Consider the following 17,544-nt stretch of genomic DNA (forward strand, 5'->3'; position numbering starts at 1 on the left):
AACAATTTCACCTGCTTTGGAGGTGGATATGGACCCCCCTTACCTCTCGGGCCCCAGGTTGCACCAGAGATATGTCCACTCCAGGTCTACAGTCCGTCACAAACAACAGTCGATACTCTACTGACAGTTTCTCCGAGCTGCAGTGGGGAAAATGCATTTTCTACCTCCTTCTACTATAATCTGAGTTGCTCATCGATGAAGTGGTCTAATAATAGGAGTAAAGTATATTAGGCAACGACCAATTCCATAATAGGTGTAGATTGACCCCCAGTCTTCAGCGAGACCCTCAGAATAAAAAAAAGATATCTTAGCATACCATATCCAATAAAATTCTACTTATAAATAACTGAGAGAGTCAGATGCAAACATATGTTAGAGGACTACGTCAGCTCAACGGAATACTCTTATTTTGATCACTACCGTCTGTCTCCTCGGCACTAAAGGAGTTAAACTCGCCTTGTACGTTGGTGCCTTATAAATAAATGATGGAAATAATAATGGAAGGTCTGGCAGGGCAGTGTGTGTGTGTGCATGGGAGGGGGGCCACAAAGTGTCATTGCCCACACTTCATCTGTTGTGTTGGAGAACGTGAAGCTTGGCAGGACAGGCAGTGTGCGAGAGAGAGAAGCTTGCTCAGCTTTACCCACAGTGCACTGCTGTTGCTGGGTATAAATAGAGTGGGCTACGGTTCAGTTCATTTCGTTGCCTAACAGATGCTTAAAGAAGAATTGGAAAATGTGTGGGTCAGCATTGCGCTAAGGTCTTCCCGATCGATGGTGTCTGTCTTATAGTCCCATCAATCTGCGATTGGCAACCTTGTATCCATTGCATCCAGTGCGAGGAAGCACTGAAGCAGGAAGGCACTGCCTCCAGAAGAAGTCTTCACCCAGGTGCTGCTGTTCCTGTTAATTAACTGTTACATTATTTTCTTCTTTTTTTCTCCCTGCGTTAAGGTGTCTTCATGACAATACATAGGAGCTCTGTCATCAAAAAGTTTTCTGCTACTCTAAATCTCAGCTTTTAAAGGACCAGCTAAACCACCACACCTCATTCAACGAAACTAAGTTAATGTTACGTCTGTCAGAGGCCGCAGGTTCAAAAAAGCTACCTCGGACAGACCCCATCTGGCAGATTCCAGAGGAATCCAGAGGGAACCTGGCCTTCACACTTTAACCACTGGATTGCCTCCATGGAAAAGCTGCTATCCAGAGGAGCGAATCAGAAGTAAGAGAATAGAAGGGTAGCCTGGTCAGTATCAGGAGGTTGGTGTAGAGACGAAATCGTAAAGAAGGAGAATAGTCAAAAAGCAAGATGAGGTCAAAAGTCAGGACTGTCCGGATCTCAGGAGATTGGTCTTTTCTGTGATAACATACAGATGCAAAACTTGGACGATGAAGAAACAAGACAGAGGAAGAATCTACACCTTCAAAATGCAGTGCTGGAGAAGGATATTATCAATACCATTGGCAAGGAGAGCAAATCAAGCCAGACATTTCACCAAACTACGACTTGCCTTATTTGGACACATCATATGAAGAATCACCGGAGAAGAACATAATGGTCAGAAGAATAGAAGGAACAAGACGAAGAGGAAGACCAGCATCGCGATAGCTTGATACTATCAAGATAATGGTGAAGAAGACCCTGGTGGACCTATCGCGTCTTGCACAAGATCGATCTTCCTACAGAGCATTCATTCATCAAGTCACCATGACTCAAGATCGAGCCAAAGGTCGTTAAAAAAAAATAGCTTGCAGACCCACCCAAGCCACAGAGCAGAGAGCAAACACTGAACAAAGTTAACACTATATCTACTAGTCTGGATGAAACGACATGTCCTGAAACTACACAAAACTAGAGCTGTCGCAACGACAGCACGGTGCCACCTGGTGATAGAAGCAGAGGCAAGATGGGCAGGCACTGATACAGATGTCACAGTTATTTATGCTCATCGGACAGTACCAAAAAATGCTACATTTTCAGTTTTAAAAGGCTATGCCGGCATCAGCGTAGGTTGGCCCATAAACTTTCCTCAAGGGTGGTCTGATATTTTAAGGTGGTGAATAGTCACTAGAACACCCAACAAACAAGCAGATGATCCAAAGACCACTCGATAACATAAAATAATACCGGTATTATAAATGACACATGACAGGTATATGCCTCTGCGAACAAGGAATGATTGTGCCAAGCTTAAAGTCACACCATTCTCAAAGAAGAGCAGTAAAGAAACACCAAGACATTATTTATAAAGGTCTTTTCTTCATGTTCACCCTTGGATTCAGACACATTTTTACAACTGCTATAGAAAACACACATATATGATAAATTCATGCAAAATAGAAAAGTCGCCAGAAAGAAAAAACAGTCTTACTTATCCCTTCTGACCCTTTCTGCTCCAGCACTACCATTCTTGTGGTCCCAATCGGTAGTGAAAGTGATGATGACTTGGATGCAACAGTGATTTGAAAATTGTAAGTCAAGCATTGACCTCAGTGGTCACATGTGATACATGCAAATAAAATGGTTGAGGATTGTGATTGACTGCAGTGGTCAAGTGACTGATTTATGGCATGTCACCACTTCTGGCACCAGTGGAGACCACACTATCTGAACTCTTAAAAGATTATTTAAAATTAAATCCTACTCACCACAACTTCTGTCAAGTCCCTGGTAACTCAGAATAGCCACACGGACAACTCCCTGATCATCTAGATCAGTGTTCATCAACTCCAGTCCTCAAGAGCCACCAACATATCATGTTGTAAACATAATCTGTTGGTGGCTCTTGAGAACTGGGGTTGGGTAACCCTGATGTAGATGTTAAGCTTCTTGACTACTAGATGAACTCCTTCGATTGCTAGATGATCTACTAAAGCTCTACTTTCTGAGCCTTGGTGGCCTACATAGTAGGAAAATGTCTTCCTGGTTTTGGATCCACTCTTGTATCAACACATAGAAGCTTATTGTTCCTGGTGAGTTAGTCTTACAGTATCTTGTTCTTGGCTGTAGGGTGGTTCACTGATCATCTTGCAAAGCTCTGAATTCTAGTAGACCACAGGCAACCCATAAAAATAGTAGATGTTTGAAAATGTTCCAAGATTATACTGCATTTCGATCCCACCTTTGTGACACCAAATGAACAAAATGGGACTCACATCATGGTGCCAGATTTTTCCAACTAAGACAGTAGGGTCTGTTGTTTGTTTTCGATACAGATTTTCCCATACTGGAATCTAATAGCTAAACATTGGACAACAATGAAGCCTGGACCATTGAATGCCTTTTCTTGTGAATCTGTACCCATACATTCATGAGTAGGAAAGAAAAATAAATGCCCCCGTCTTATCTGCATTACTACCCAGTTGTAAAGTTGAAGATTCCATAATTATTAGGGTCATTCCCATCTTGTCAAATTATCAACTTTCCATGGGAGAGGTGATATCTTGCTGATCACTGGGGTCTAGAATGTTGGGACCCCCACTGATCCCCAGAGAGGAGCCCTTAAAAAAGTTGTCTACTACTTGGACACTTTGTCACACCCCACACTTGGCCCCGATAAAACAATAAAACTTATACTCACCTCCCGTGCCGGTGCGGTTCCCGCGTTGTCAACACTCACTCTCAATGGGGCTCCGTGAGATCTGTGATACGTGACCAAGGCATCAAATCAGAGCTGGTGTCACTGTCCCTGCCTCCTGTCGAATTGACCATGAAGAAGTCGAAGAGCAGCCGCAACCCGGACTTTCTCTTCATGTTCAATTTGACAGAAGGCGGAGGCAGTGACGCCAACAAGGTAAAAAAACACAATGGAGCAAACATCAGCTCACCGGGTTGAGAAATTCCAGGAATAAGGGTGCGGTGCACGGAGACTTCAGGCTGGTTTCCTGAGCAAATGAACCATGGAAAAAAAGTGGAAAGTTCAGCAACCTCAAACAGTGACGCCAACGCTGATTGGGCGCCGGTGTCAGGGAGAGCGAGTGCCGACACTGTGGGAATGGGGCCCGTACGGGAGGCGAGTATGGGCTTTTTTTATTTTATCCTGGCCAAACATTTAGGTCAAGAAGTGGTTGTCCTAGAAGTGGACAACCCCTTTAAGTTCCACATTTTCCTGCAATGATGGCGCTGCTCCATTCAGGATCTGCCGCCCATTGCTGCTTCTGCATTTCTCTGTGATAGTCCCCTAAAGTTTCATCATTTGCTTTTTAATGAAGATTGTTATCTGTTTTGAGCAGTGCGGCTCCATCCTGATTAGATTTACCTTCAGCTGTAACCTGCTAAATATCCTCCAAACCGTATATACCTGTTCATCGCCTAATGCCTGCCAACAGGACTTGGCTACGTGACATTGCTTAACAGATGCTAACACAGATCTGTAGGTTTCATTGACATTTAGTTAACACCGCTCCACTGATATGTAATTCTGCATGCGGCAAATATACAAACAAGAGTCCGATATCCAGTGCCAGGAAACCCGGATCTATTTGCATATGGCTCCTCAGCCAAAATATCTCATCTTGCTCATCTCGTGATGTAAAAGACAACATAACGAGGGCTCGGAGAGATGGATTCCGATATCACAAAGAGATAATTATTAGGATAAACATTGGTGGCATTTCACTGAGATCCACCATTGTCCGGTCGATGGGAGTCTCTGAGATCACTACTAATCACTGGTAAAGAGCTGGACAATTGTTGCATTCCCGTGGGACTCGATGAAGCTTTCCTAGTCATATACATTGCCAGGAGATTGTGATATTTAGGCATGATTGTCGTTAAAGGGGTTGTCTACAAATATACTTCATTTGCTTAATGCTATATATAAGCCCTTCTTAAAAGGAATCTGTCAGCAGAATTTTGTTAAGGAATCTGACATAAGCATGATGTAGGAGCAGAGACTCTGATTCCAATGATGTATGACTTACTGGGCTGCTTGCTGCAGTTTTAATAGAATCCCTTGTTTTCTCTGCTGTAAATATAGCAGTGCTATGAATGCTGAGCTGTGTATAACTCTGCCCACACCACTGATTGGCAGCTTCCTGTAAATACTGTCAAAAAGCTACCAATCAGTGATGGGGCGGAGTTACACAGACTAGCTGGACTGCCTGGCACATGACACCTAGTCCTGCCATGATAATCACTAATTTAATTGAAACTACGGGGAACTGCTGAGCATGTGACACAACCCTGGAATGAAGCTTTCTGCCCCTACATTATCCTGCTCTCAGAAAGCAAAAACCTGCTGAAAGATTCCATTAAAAGATCGATTACAGGCTGCTTTGCTTTTCAAAATATTCAGCTACACTAACTGTGAAAGCTGTCTATCTTGGCTAAGACAATACTGTACAATATCATTAATACATCACTTACCAGTAATAATACATCAATAACATTCAATTTTTACCATATACTGTATTAGATGTCTACAATAATATGCTTAGATACCCTTTATCGGTCTTTGTGTAAGCTGCTTATCTTGAGTCAAGCCATACAAAGCTCAGTTGTCAATCTTTTCTCTTACTGTTAAGAATGAGTTTATAAAATTGTATTTCGCTGTGCAAAAGTAGATATTGAATAATTTAAGTAGTCTATGTAGCTGCCCCATATAGTACATTGTGACAGCTACTTATCTTGGTTCGTTATATATTACAAAATATTTCAATATCAATCTTTCACTTATTATTTTTAATGGTCTGATGGCATTCAGTTTTACTGGAAACTATGAAATAAGATGCCTTTGTAGGACAAAGTACAGCCTTTGTGCTGTCCTCTACTGATCACTGGGAAAGCTGCTTATCTTGACTAAAGCAGTATAATACAATCAATCTTTCAATTACTACTTACAATAATATGATAGTATTGCATTTTTCTGTAAACTTTGCAATAAGATATCTATGTATAAGTACAGTCTGTTGTGCTGCCTTCTACTGTGAAAGCTGCAAGTCTTGGTCCAAGCAGTAAAAAAACATGTCGTTATTGTTTTAGTAACTTTTCATAGGATGCCCTTGAATGCCAAAGTACAGTCTGTTGTGCTGCCCTCTACAGATCACTGTTAAAGCTGCTTGTCTTGGCTCAAGCAGTAAAAAAACATGTTGGTATTGTTTTAGTTACTTTTCATAAAGGAATAATAGCATTCAGTTCAACTGTAAACCATAATATAGGATGCCTTTGAATGTCAAAAACAGACTTTTATGCTGCCCTCTACAGATCGCTGTGAAAGCTGCTTGTCTTGGCTCAAGCAGTAAAACACCATGATATCATTGTTTCATTTACTATTTATAACATAATTTTAGCATTCAATTCAACTCTAAACCATGATATAGGAAGCCCTTGAATGCCAAAGTACAGTCTGTTGTGCTGCCCTCTACAGATCGCTGTGAAAGCTGCTCGTCTTGGTTCAAGCAGTAAAACACCATATCATCATTATTGTTTCAACTACTATTTAAAAAGGCAGAATAGCATTCAATTCAACTATAAACCATGAAATAGGATGCCTTTAAATGTCTAGATACAGTCTGTTGTGCTGCCCTCTACAGATCACTGGGAAAACCGAAATATGTTATGTAGTATTATATGGAAAGGCACAAAAAAGATCATTGCAAGAACAACATACAAAATCTTTTCACAAAGAATGATTTCAGATATGATAATTTCTGATCTCATTGTCACCGTAAATATGGTCTGGATGGATAGTCTGCAACTCTTCATCTCCTAACATCAGAGAGAGAGAGAGCCATAAAAAGATATTTGTTCCCTGAACATCCCACGTTTACCTTAGAGATGTCACTTCGAGGATTCACAGAAACATCAGCAGCTTCTTTATATCCAACATCCTACAGAGAAGAGAGTAAATAAGGAAACATTAAGATGGAAGTGGCCGGGTGGTTAACCCAACTCCTCCATTATGGATGAAGTGCCCCTGGCGCAGCGCACTGGGACCTGTGACCTGTGTGACCTCGGTAATTGGGCCAGAGGTGTTAGTGGTGAACAGACATTTGGGTTTTGGGTCAAGATTTTGTTTTTGGACATTATAACTTACAAGTGGACTTTATTGCGATTACAAATAATTGACTATATTACTGTATCATATCTACAAGAATATAACTACTATAATACTGTTCCTATGTACAAGAATATAACTACTATAATACTGCTCCTATGTACAAGAATATAACTACTATAATACTGCTCCTATGTACAAGAATATAACTACTATAATACTGCCCCTATGTACAAGAATATAACTACTATAGTACTGCTCCTATGTACAAGAATATAACTACTATAATACTGCCTCCCTATGTACAAGAATATAACTACTATAATACTGCTCCTATGTACAAGAATGTAACTACTGTAATACTGCCCCTATGTACAAGAATATAACTACTATAATACTGCCCCCTATGTACAAGAATATAACTACTATAATACTGCTCCTATGTACAAGAATATAACTACTATAATACTGCTCCTATGTAGAAGAATATAACTACTATAATACTGCCCCTATGTACAAGAATATAACTACTATAATACTGCTCCTATTTACAAGAATATAACTACTATAATACTGCTCCCTATGTACAAGAATATAACTACCATAATACTGCTCCTATGTACAAGAATATAACTACTATAATACTGCCCCTATGTACAAGAATATAACTACTATAATACTGCTCCTATTTACAAGAATATAACTACTATAATACTGCCCCTATGTAGAAGAATATAACTACTATAATACTGCTCCTATGTACAAGAATATAACTACTATAATACTGCTCCTATATACAAGAATATAACTACAATAATACTGCTCCTATGTACAAGAATATAACTACTATAATACTGCCTCCCTATGTACAAGAAAATAACTACTATAATACTGCTCCTATGTACAAGAATATAACTACTATAATAATGCCCCCTATGTACAAGAATATAACTACTATAATACTGCTCCTATATACAAGAATATAGCTACTATAATACTGCCCCCTATGTACAAGAATATAACTACTATAATACTGCCCCTATGTACAAGAATTAACTACTATAATACTGCTCCTATGTACAAGAATATAACTATTATAATACTGCCCCTATGTACAAGAATGTAACTAATATAATACTGCTCCTATGTACAAGAATATAACTACTATAATACTGCCCCTATGTACAAGAATATAACTAATATAATACTGTCCCTATGTACAAGAATATAACTACTATAATACTGCCCCCTATGTACAAGAATATAACTACTATAATACTGCCCCCTATGTACAAGAATATAACTACTATAATACTGCTCCTATATACAAGAATATAACTACTATAATACTGCCCCCTATGTACAAGAATATAACTACTATAATACTGCTCCTATGCTCAAGAATATAACTACTATAATACTGCCCCCTATGTACAAGAATATAACTACTATAATACTGCTCCTATATGCAAGAATATAACTACTATAATACTGCTCCTATATACAAGAATATAACTACTATAATACTGCCCCCTATGTACAAGAATATAACTACTATAATACTGCTCCTATGTACAAGAATATAACTACTATAATACTGCCTCTATGTACAAGAATATAACTATTATAATACTTCCCCTATGTACAAGAATGTAACTAATATAATACTGCTCCTATGTACAAGAATATAACTACTATAATACTGCCCCTATGTACAAGAATATAACTAATATAATACTGTCCCTATATACAAGAATATAACTACTATAATACTGCTCCTATGTACAAGAATATAACTACTATAATACTTCCCCCTATGTACAAGAATATAACTACTATAATACTGCCCCCTATGTACAAGAATATAACTACTATAATACTGCTCCTATATACAAGAATATAACTACTATAATACTGCCCCCTATGTACAAGAATATAACTACTATAATACTGCTCCTATGCTCAAGAATATAACTACTATAATACTGCCCCCTATGTACAAAAATATAACTACTATAATACTGCTCCTATGTACAAGAATATAACTACTATAATACTGCTCCTATGTACAAGAATATAACTACTATAATACTGCTCCTATGCTCAAGAATATAACTACTATAATACTGCCCCCTATGTACAAGAATATAACTACTATAATACTGCTCCTATGTACAAGAATATAACTACTATAATACTGCTCCTATATACAAGAATATAACTACTATAATACTGCCTCTATGTACAAGTATATAACTACTATAATACTGCCCCTATGTACAAGAATATAACTACTATAATACTGCCTCCCTATGTACAAGAATATAACTACTATAATACTGCCCCTATGTACAAGTATATAACTACTATAATACTGTCCCTATGTACAAGAATATAACTACTATAATACTGCTCCTATGTACAAGAATATAACTACTATAATACTGCTCCCTATGTACAAGAATATAACTACTATAATACTGCTCCTATGTACAAGAATATAACTACTATAATACTGCTCCTATGTACAAGAATATAACTACTATAATACTGCCCCTATGTACAATAATATAACTACTATAATACTGCTCCCTATTTACAAGAATATAACTACTATAATACTGTCCCTATGTACAAGAATATAACTATTATAATACTGCTCCTATGTATAAGAATATAACTACTATAATACTGTTCCTATGTACAAGAATAACACTACAATGATGCCCTCTATATACAATAATATAAAGATAATACAATATCTACTTATTTCTACAGCTACTAGAATATTAATTATAACTACTATTTTTACTACTAATCATATCTTTCATAAATTGTACATTTGTATATTTCATATATTTTATCTATGTAGCGCTTACCTCACATTTTGTAGTCATCACCAATAAACTGAATATCACAGCCAGTAGTGTGCGCTCCATTCTTCAGCTTATTTTACAGATCTCACAATTCTACTATTTACCTGTTTAATCTCCAGAGTCTCGTCCTTTTATATTTTCTTCCTCCGGCACCTGCGTCACTCGTTGTACTGATGAGGGAGAAAAAAGCTGCAGCTCCCTGCCGATGTGCTAACCTCCTCTAACATGGGAATCCCCCTCGCCATCCACCGGCGCCCTCCGTCATCATATGACCCAACAATAACAGGAGATTAGACTTTTCCTTTTCTTGATTCACATCTCACTGATTCATGCAAATTCCTGCTAATCGTCAAAATGTTGAGCAAGGAATCTTCATGTCCAAATGTCCAACTTTCTCAGGCTCGAAAAACTGCAAGTGTTACTAATTACCAGTGCTACCCCCACTTTTCCATGAATCTCATCTAGTGCTTCATATTCCACCTCTGGGACCTGCATCTGTGCAGATGACATGTCCCCATTGTTAAGGATCCGGGTGGTGGAACCTCTGTGCTGCGGTGCAAGGAGGGACCAGAGGGGCATAACTAGGTATCAACTCGGACTGACCAAGGTCGCACGGCAGCTCAATCGACTCCGTGACCAGGGAAGGACCGAGCAGAGGGACCAGGTACTACTCTGGACCAGTCCTTGTATGAGAGCAGGTGACTCCCTTGGGTCAGAAAGCAGGGACTGACAGGTACAGCAGATGAGCAAGGCAGGCAGGATGACGGGTGATCCGGGTAGATGGACTAGCAGACAACACGGGTAACTGGCAGGAGCCTTCAGGTAGGCAGGCTGGTAGGCACGGCAGGTAACTGGTACGTTCTCCGGGTATGCAGGCAAGCCAAACCCATAGACAGACTGGCGCGTTTGGTCCGTAGGCAGACCGTCGGGCTGGAGAGTGTACTTGGCTGGCGGACTGGACTGGTAGTCAGGCTGGTGGACTGGACTGGTAGTCAGGCTGGCGGACTGGACTGGTAGTCAGGCTGGCGGACTGGACTGGTGGTCAGGCTGGCAGACTGGACTGGTAGGCTGGCGGACTGGACTGGTAGTCAGGATGGCGGACTGGACTGGTTGTCAGACTAGCAGCGGGACCTGAGGGCTGAAGCAGAGTTAGTACACTGAGCTACAACCTTGCACGGGCACCTCCATTTTGGAGGAGGTACCTTTTATATGGGAAGTCCTCCGGCCTTTGGCAGGGGACTCCTTAGGACGGCGCGCACGGCCCCCGCTGGCAGCAGCAGCAGGAGAGCCGGAAGACGCCGGGCCAGGAGCGCGGCGATAAGGTGGACGGCTTCTCTGCCTGTCAGGGGGCAGAGACGCCAATGCTATACCCATCACGTACCGTTATCAGTGAAGAGTTGGCTGTGCATGTGCAGCTCTCTCTCTATCTGCTGATCAAGGGCTGTTGAAATCTTTTGCAGCCCCCATCCAAATAAATGGAAAAAGAACAGGACCACCTCTGCATTCTGGGCAGCTCGCAATAATGCCCTGTTATGATTACTTAATAAATGAGCAAGATAAAATTGTGCACTGGCCAGAATGGAGAAGCTGCGCATGTGCAGCTCTCTCCATTGTTTCTTATGCGTTGCTCTGTAATCGTTGTTGCTCCCATACAAATAAATGAAGAGAGAATTGCATGCAGGTCTAACTCCACATTCTAGACAGTGCGCAACACTGCCTTGTTACAATGGGACCCACATCTAGCACACTTATGATTACTCAATAAATGAGCAAAATGGAGATATTCACTGACCAGAATATAGAAGCTTCGCTTGTGCAGCACTCTCATTGTTTCTTATGCATTGCTCTGTAATACTTGTAGCTCCCATACAACTAAATGGAGAGAAAAGCGCATGCAGGTCTACCTTCGCATTCTAGGCAGTACGCAATAATTCCCTGTTACAATGGGACCCGCATCTAGCACGCTTATGATTACTCAATAAATGAGCAAGTTGGAAATATGCACTGGCCAGAATGGAGAAGGTGTGCATGTGCAGATCTCTCCATAGTTTCTTATGCATTGTTCTGTAATACTTAAGGCTCCCATTCAAATAAATGGAGAGAGAGTGTATGCAGGCCTACCTCCACATTCTAGACAGCATGCAATAATGCCCCATTATAGTGGAACCCTCATCTAGCACACTTATGATTACTTAATATATAAGCAAGATGGAAATGTGCGCTGGCCAGAATGGAGAAGGTGCGCATGCGCAGATCTCTCCATTGTTTCTTATGCATTGCTCTCTAATACTTGTAGCTCAAATACAAATAAGTAGAGAGAGAAGGACATGCAGGCCCATCTCTGCATTCTAGATAGTGCGCAAAAATGCCCCTTTATAGTGGGACCCACATCTAACACAATGAATGAGCAAGATGGAAATATGCATTGGCCAGAATGGAGAAGCTGCGCAAGTGCAGCTATGTTTCCGCTGAAAGTATCAATATACCATAAATGTACAAGATGTACACAAAATGCAGAACGTTATTCAGATTACACATCATATTATACACAGCACTGATGGCTTCAAAGGTTAGCAGGGAATGAGTGCTTCTGTACTGTCCATGAGTTCTCTTATACCTAAGAGGAGATCTGGCCACACGCCCCTGGTGGTGACATCATGTGGGCCGGTCTCCAGCCTGTACATTTTTATTAAAAACGCTAACTTCTGTAATAACTTATCGCTCGTTGATCGCAGAAGCTTGCAAACTGCGCCATTTTTTCCCTTATGATTTTATCTTTATTTAGAGACCACACATCACATAGCTGCAGTCTGATATTCTGGTGTTTTTGCGCAATATGTCTATCTCCTTACACAATAATGACCCGTTATAGTGGGACCCACATCTAACACACTCATGATTACTCAATAAATGTGCAAGATGGAAATTTGCACTGGCCAGAAAAGAGAAGCTGCGCATGTGCAGCTCTCTCCATTATTTCTTATGCATTGCACTGTAACACTTGTAGCTCCCATACAAATAAATGGAGAGAGAAGTGCATGCAGGCTCACTTCCGCATTTTAGACAGTGCACAATAATGCCCCTTTATAGTGGGATCCTCATCTAACACACTAATGATTACTCAATAAATGAGCAAAATGGAAATATGCACTGGCCAGAATTGAGAAGCTGTGCATGTGCAGCTCTCTCCACAGTTTCTTATGCAATGCTCTGTCATTCTTAATTTGTGTAGCTCCTATACCAATAAATTTAGAGAGCTGCACATGTGCAGCTGTGTTTCCACTGAAAGTATGAATATGCCATAAAGGTACAAGATGGGAACATCACTTTAAAGGAACTGCCTTGTTTAGAAAAAAAAACAAAAAAACAATTCTAACTCCCCCATCAAGGAGTTTTGAGTTTACGAATGGGAAAATGTTTCTATTTAGGGTCAGATCATCTATTATTTAGAGCAGAGATCAGTTCCCACTGCATCTGGAGGAACCAGCATAACCTTGGAGAACACAGAGAGCGCATTGCTGATAAAAAGTAATGGTGTAATACTTCATTTCACCTGTGGTGGTGCTGCAGAAAAATTGAACACTTGTTGCCAGGTTCCTTATCTGATCACAGCTGATCACTTGGAGTCAGAGCAGTTTTTTATAAGGGGCCAAAATGGACAGCCCCTTGAAGAAATTAGATTTGTGGAATGCAGAGTGCGCTGATAATAATATTCCCTGCATCTTAATGACGGGTTATTCACAAATCCAAGAAAATCATCAAAACAAGTGAAATAGAAATATCCCATGACGTGGGTTACACATTAGCTGGAAGTGGCGCCGAGGCGACTTTGAGTGGTTTAAGAGTCATAACATGAATGTGTTGTTCTCTCATTCTGTTTATTAAGAACTTTCCCTCCCTGGATGCCGAAAGTTACGATGAGGGCGAGATGCGGGGTGATTGGGATGATTGCTGCGCCGCTCCAGGTCTTCAGGCTGACGCTCGTTGTTGATCAGCTTGTTTTTTTTTAGCGAGAGCGAAACGCGTGGCTCTTACTTGAGAGTAAATGAGAAATGTTACAGGCGAGTCCCACGCGGGACGACCGAGCGCCGGCTTCATTCTGCCATTTATAAGGGGGGCTGGCGGAGAATCAAGGTCAGCTCGGGACTTTCGATACTTAAGTAACACTTGAGCCGTCTGAACTCCAGATGAAAGCGTTTTTAACCCTTTACCCAATATTCTTCAACTTTTTGTGTAAAAAAAAAAAAATTCAGTGGGGCGACTGGATCCCGCATTATTGTCACGTTGTGCCCAAACCCAAACTTGGGTTCACATATGTTAGTATTGATTGACTTGAATCTCCCTGTTCCTCATAGCAAAGAGGTTCTGCAGATTTCACAATACAAGCTTAAATAGGTCTTAGACCTGGTGAGGCAGGTGAGCTTGCTTTGAAAATCCACTGCATTACGGCTGTAGAATCCTTTCTAAAAGTTTTCCCTGTTAGATATTAACATGAGAGTTCTATGTGTCCACCTTTAGTTGGGCTTGTAAAATGCTTCTTTTATTTTAAGATTAAGGGTATGTTCACACAGGGCGTTTTTGGTGCATTTTTTTTTCTGTAGCAAAACCTGCTCTCTTGGTAGGAAAGAAGCAGCATCAAAAAAGCAGGTTTTGGTGCATTTTTTGTGGCGGCTTTTTGTGCATTTTTGGTGCATTTTTCTGAATCCTAAAGTTCTACCATAGAAGAATGAAAACAGGTCACCGATGCAAGACACATGTTCATGAAAAAACACACATTACAAATGTAAGCGGGGGAGGTGAATTGTTCAAGAATAGTTTACCTAAGATACTGGCAGTGCATTGAGTTTGTAGGACACTATTTACTTTTACACTTTGGTCGGCCAATGAGTTGCTCAGGAATTGTTCAATTTCACACCTTAGTCGGCCACAGGTATTGTCCAATCTCACACTTTGGTCAGCCAATGAGTTGCTCAGGCATTGCTCAATTTCACATTTTGGTGGGCCACAGGTATTGTTCAATCTCACACTTTGGTCGGTCATTGAGTTGCCCAGGCAATGCTCATTTTTACACCTCGTTGGGCCACAGGTATTGTTCAATCTCACACCTTAATCGGTCAATGTTTACCAAGAAGATAAACTTTGGAAAATTACAAAAATATTGGGTTTCACATACTGCCGTACTTACTTTTTTTCACTAAAGACGCAGCAAAACATTGAGTAGGCGATTTTTCAGCGTATTTTTGCACCACCCATTGAAAAACGCTGAAAGAAGTGACATGCTCTATTGTGCAAAAAAACAGGCAAATTACATAATACTGGAAACAAAAAAAAACAAGCTGTGTGCATGAGATTTCTGAAATCTCATAGACTTAGGTGGTACTGTAAAACGCAGCTGAAAATGTGCAAAAAAAACGCATAAAAAAACGCCTAGTATGAAAATAGCCTTACACAACCATTCTAGATTTTCACAGTAAGTACACCAGCCTCATCAGATCCAAGAGATCTATTTAGTAATGAGTGTAGTTTGCATTGTGAAATCTGGTGACCAATGTGTGACAGTTGGATGGCGGAGTATTCCTGCACTGGTTCATATAAATAAATTGCAGAGGTCAATGTTTAATATGGGCAATAACTTACCGCCAACTATAGGATGATCTCCACTTTCATCAGTCACAACCGTCATGTGCCGCTATAATCCATACCCGACATCGCGCTGGAAATGGAACTTGCCTGTAAATATGACAACAGAAGTAATTTCCAGTAAACAGGTGGTTAATGGTGTCTGCGTCTAATGCAGACTGGTGGTTGTCGGACCATTAACGATAATCCATAATGTATTTTTGGTAATACACATCTTTTATGTATGGTAATGTAATGTACTGCGCCGCTGATCGGGCATATATCAAGCGTCACGTCAATGTTTTCTGAATTGTATTATTTAATTTGCCATAGGCCAATAGGTTCAAGAATGATAGATATTTTATACATTCAGTATCCTGCTTATTACAAATCACACGGCATCTACAAGCCCCGGCCCACCAGAAATGGAAGGTGGATGGAAGTAATAAATCATCAAATGCTTCTTGTTTCTTCCACCCATTCGTCAGGCTCTAACAAAGCAAGGACTACTAAATTCCGCCCTGGGCAACGGGAAAACTAGGGTCCTCCACTCGTGTCAACAGTAGTTTTCTAGACAATTGTGGACTTCTGTTTTGAATTCTAATAATTTTCACAATGCTGCCATATAGTGCCAATAACATACACCCCACATACTACCACAGTACTGCCATATAGTGCCAATAACATACACCCCACATACTACCACAGTACTGCCATATAGTGCCAATAACATACACCCCACATACTACCACAGTACTGCCATATAGTGCCAATAACATACACCCCACATACTACCACAGTACTGCCATATAGTGCCAATAACATACACCCCACATACTACCACAGTACTGCCATATAGTGCCAATAACATACACCCCACATACTACCACAGTACTGCCATATAGTGCCAATAACATACACCCCACATACTACCACAGTACTGCCATATAGTGCCAATAACATACACCCCACATACTACCACAGTACTGCCATATAGTGCCAATAACATACACCCCACATACTACCACAGTACTGCCATATAGTGCCAATAACATACACCCCACATACTACCACAGTACTGCCATATAGTGCCAATAACATACACACACCCCACATACTACTACAGTACTGCCATATAGTGCCAATAACATACTCACACCCCACATACTACCACAGTACTGTCATATAGTGCCAATAACATACACCCCACATACTACCACAGTACTGCCATATAGTGCTAATAACATACACCCCACATACTACCACAGTACTGCCATATAGTGCCAATAACATACACCCCACATACTACTACAGTACTGCCATATAGTGCCAATAACATACTCACACCCCACATACTACCACAGTACTGTCATATAGTGCCAATAACATACACCCCACATACTACCACAGTACTGCCATATAGTGCCAATAACATACACCCCACATACTACCACAGTACTGCCATATAGTGCCAATAACATACACCCCACATACTACCACAGTACTGCCATATAGTGCCAATAACATACACCCCACATACTACCACAGTACTGCCATATAGTGCCAATAACATACACCCCACATACTACTACAGTACTGCCATATAGTGCCAATAACATACACACACCCCACATACTACCACAGTACTGTCATATAGTGCCAATAACATACACCCCACATACTACTACAGTACTGCCATATAGTGCCAATAACATACTCACACCCCACATACTACCACAGTACTGTCATATAGTGACAATAACATACACCCCACATACTAACACAGTACTGCCTTATAGTGCCAATAACATACACCCCGCATACTACTACAGTACTGCCATATAGTGCCAATAACATACACACACCCCACATACTACCACAGTACTGCCATATAGTGCCAATAACATACACCCCACATACTACCACAGTACTGCCATATAGTGCCAATAACATACACCCCACATACTACTACAGTACTGCCATATAGTGCCAATAACATACTCACACCCCACATACTACCACAGTACTGTCATATAGTGCCAATAACAT

General features: G+C 40.6%; 1 long non-coding RNA gene across 1 annotated transcript in view; it reads right to left on the reverse strand.

Moving 5' to 3' along the window:
* Positions 1 to 10,161, reverse strand: part of LOC141173006 (uncharacterized) — a 36,320-nt gene extending 26,159 nt beyond the window's left edge. Inside the window, exons 1-2 of the long non-coding RNA XR_012252570.1 lie at positions 9,981 to 10,161; positions 6,774 to 6,833 (exon numbers count right to left, since the gene is read on the reverse strand). This is a non-coding gene — a long non-coding RNA (uncharacterized lncRNA). The remainder of the gene's footprint in view (positions 1 to 6,773; positions 6,834 to 9,980) is intronic.
* Positions 10,162 to 17,544: the final 7,383 nt, after the last annotated feature.

Source organism: Phyllobates terribilis, unplaced genomic scaffold (assembly GCF_046119375.1).
Source record: "Phyllobates terribilis strain yellow unplaced genomic scaffold, ASM4611937v1 Scaffold_12__6_contigs__length_324123572, whole genome shotgun sequence".
Lineage (NCBI taxonomy): Eukaryota > Metazoa > Chordata > Amphibia > Anura > Dendrobatidae > Phyllobates > Phyllobates terribilis.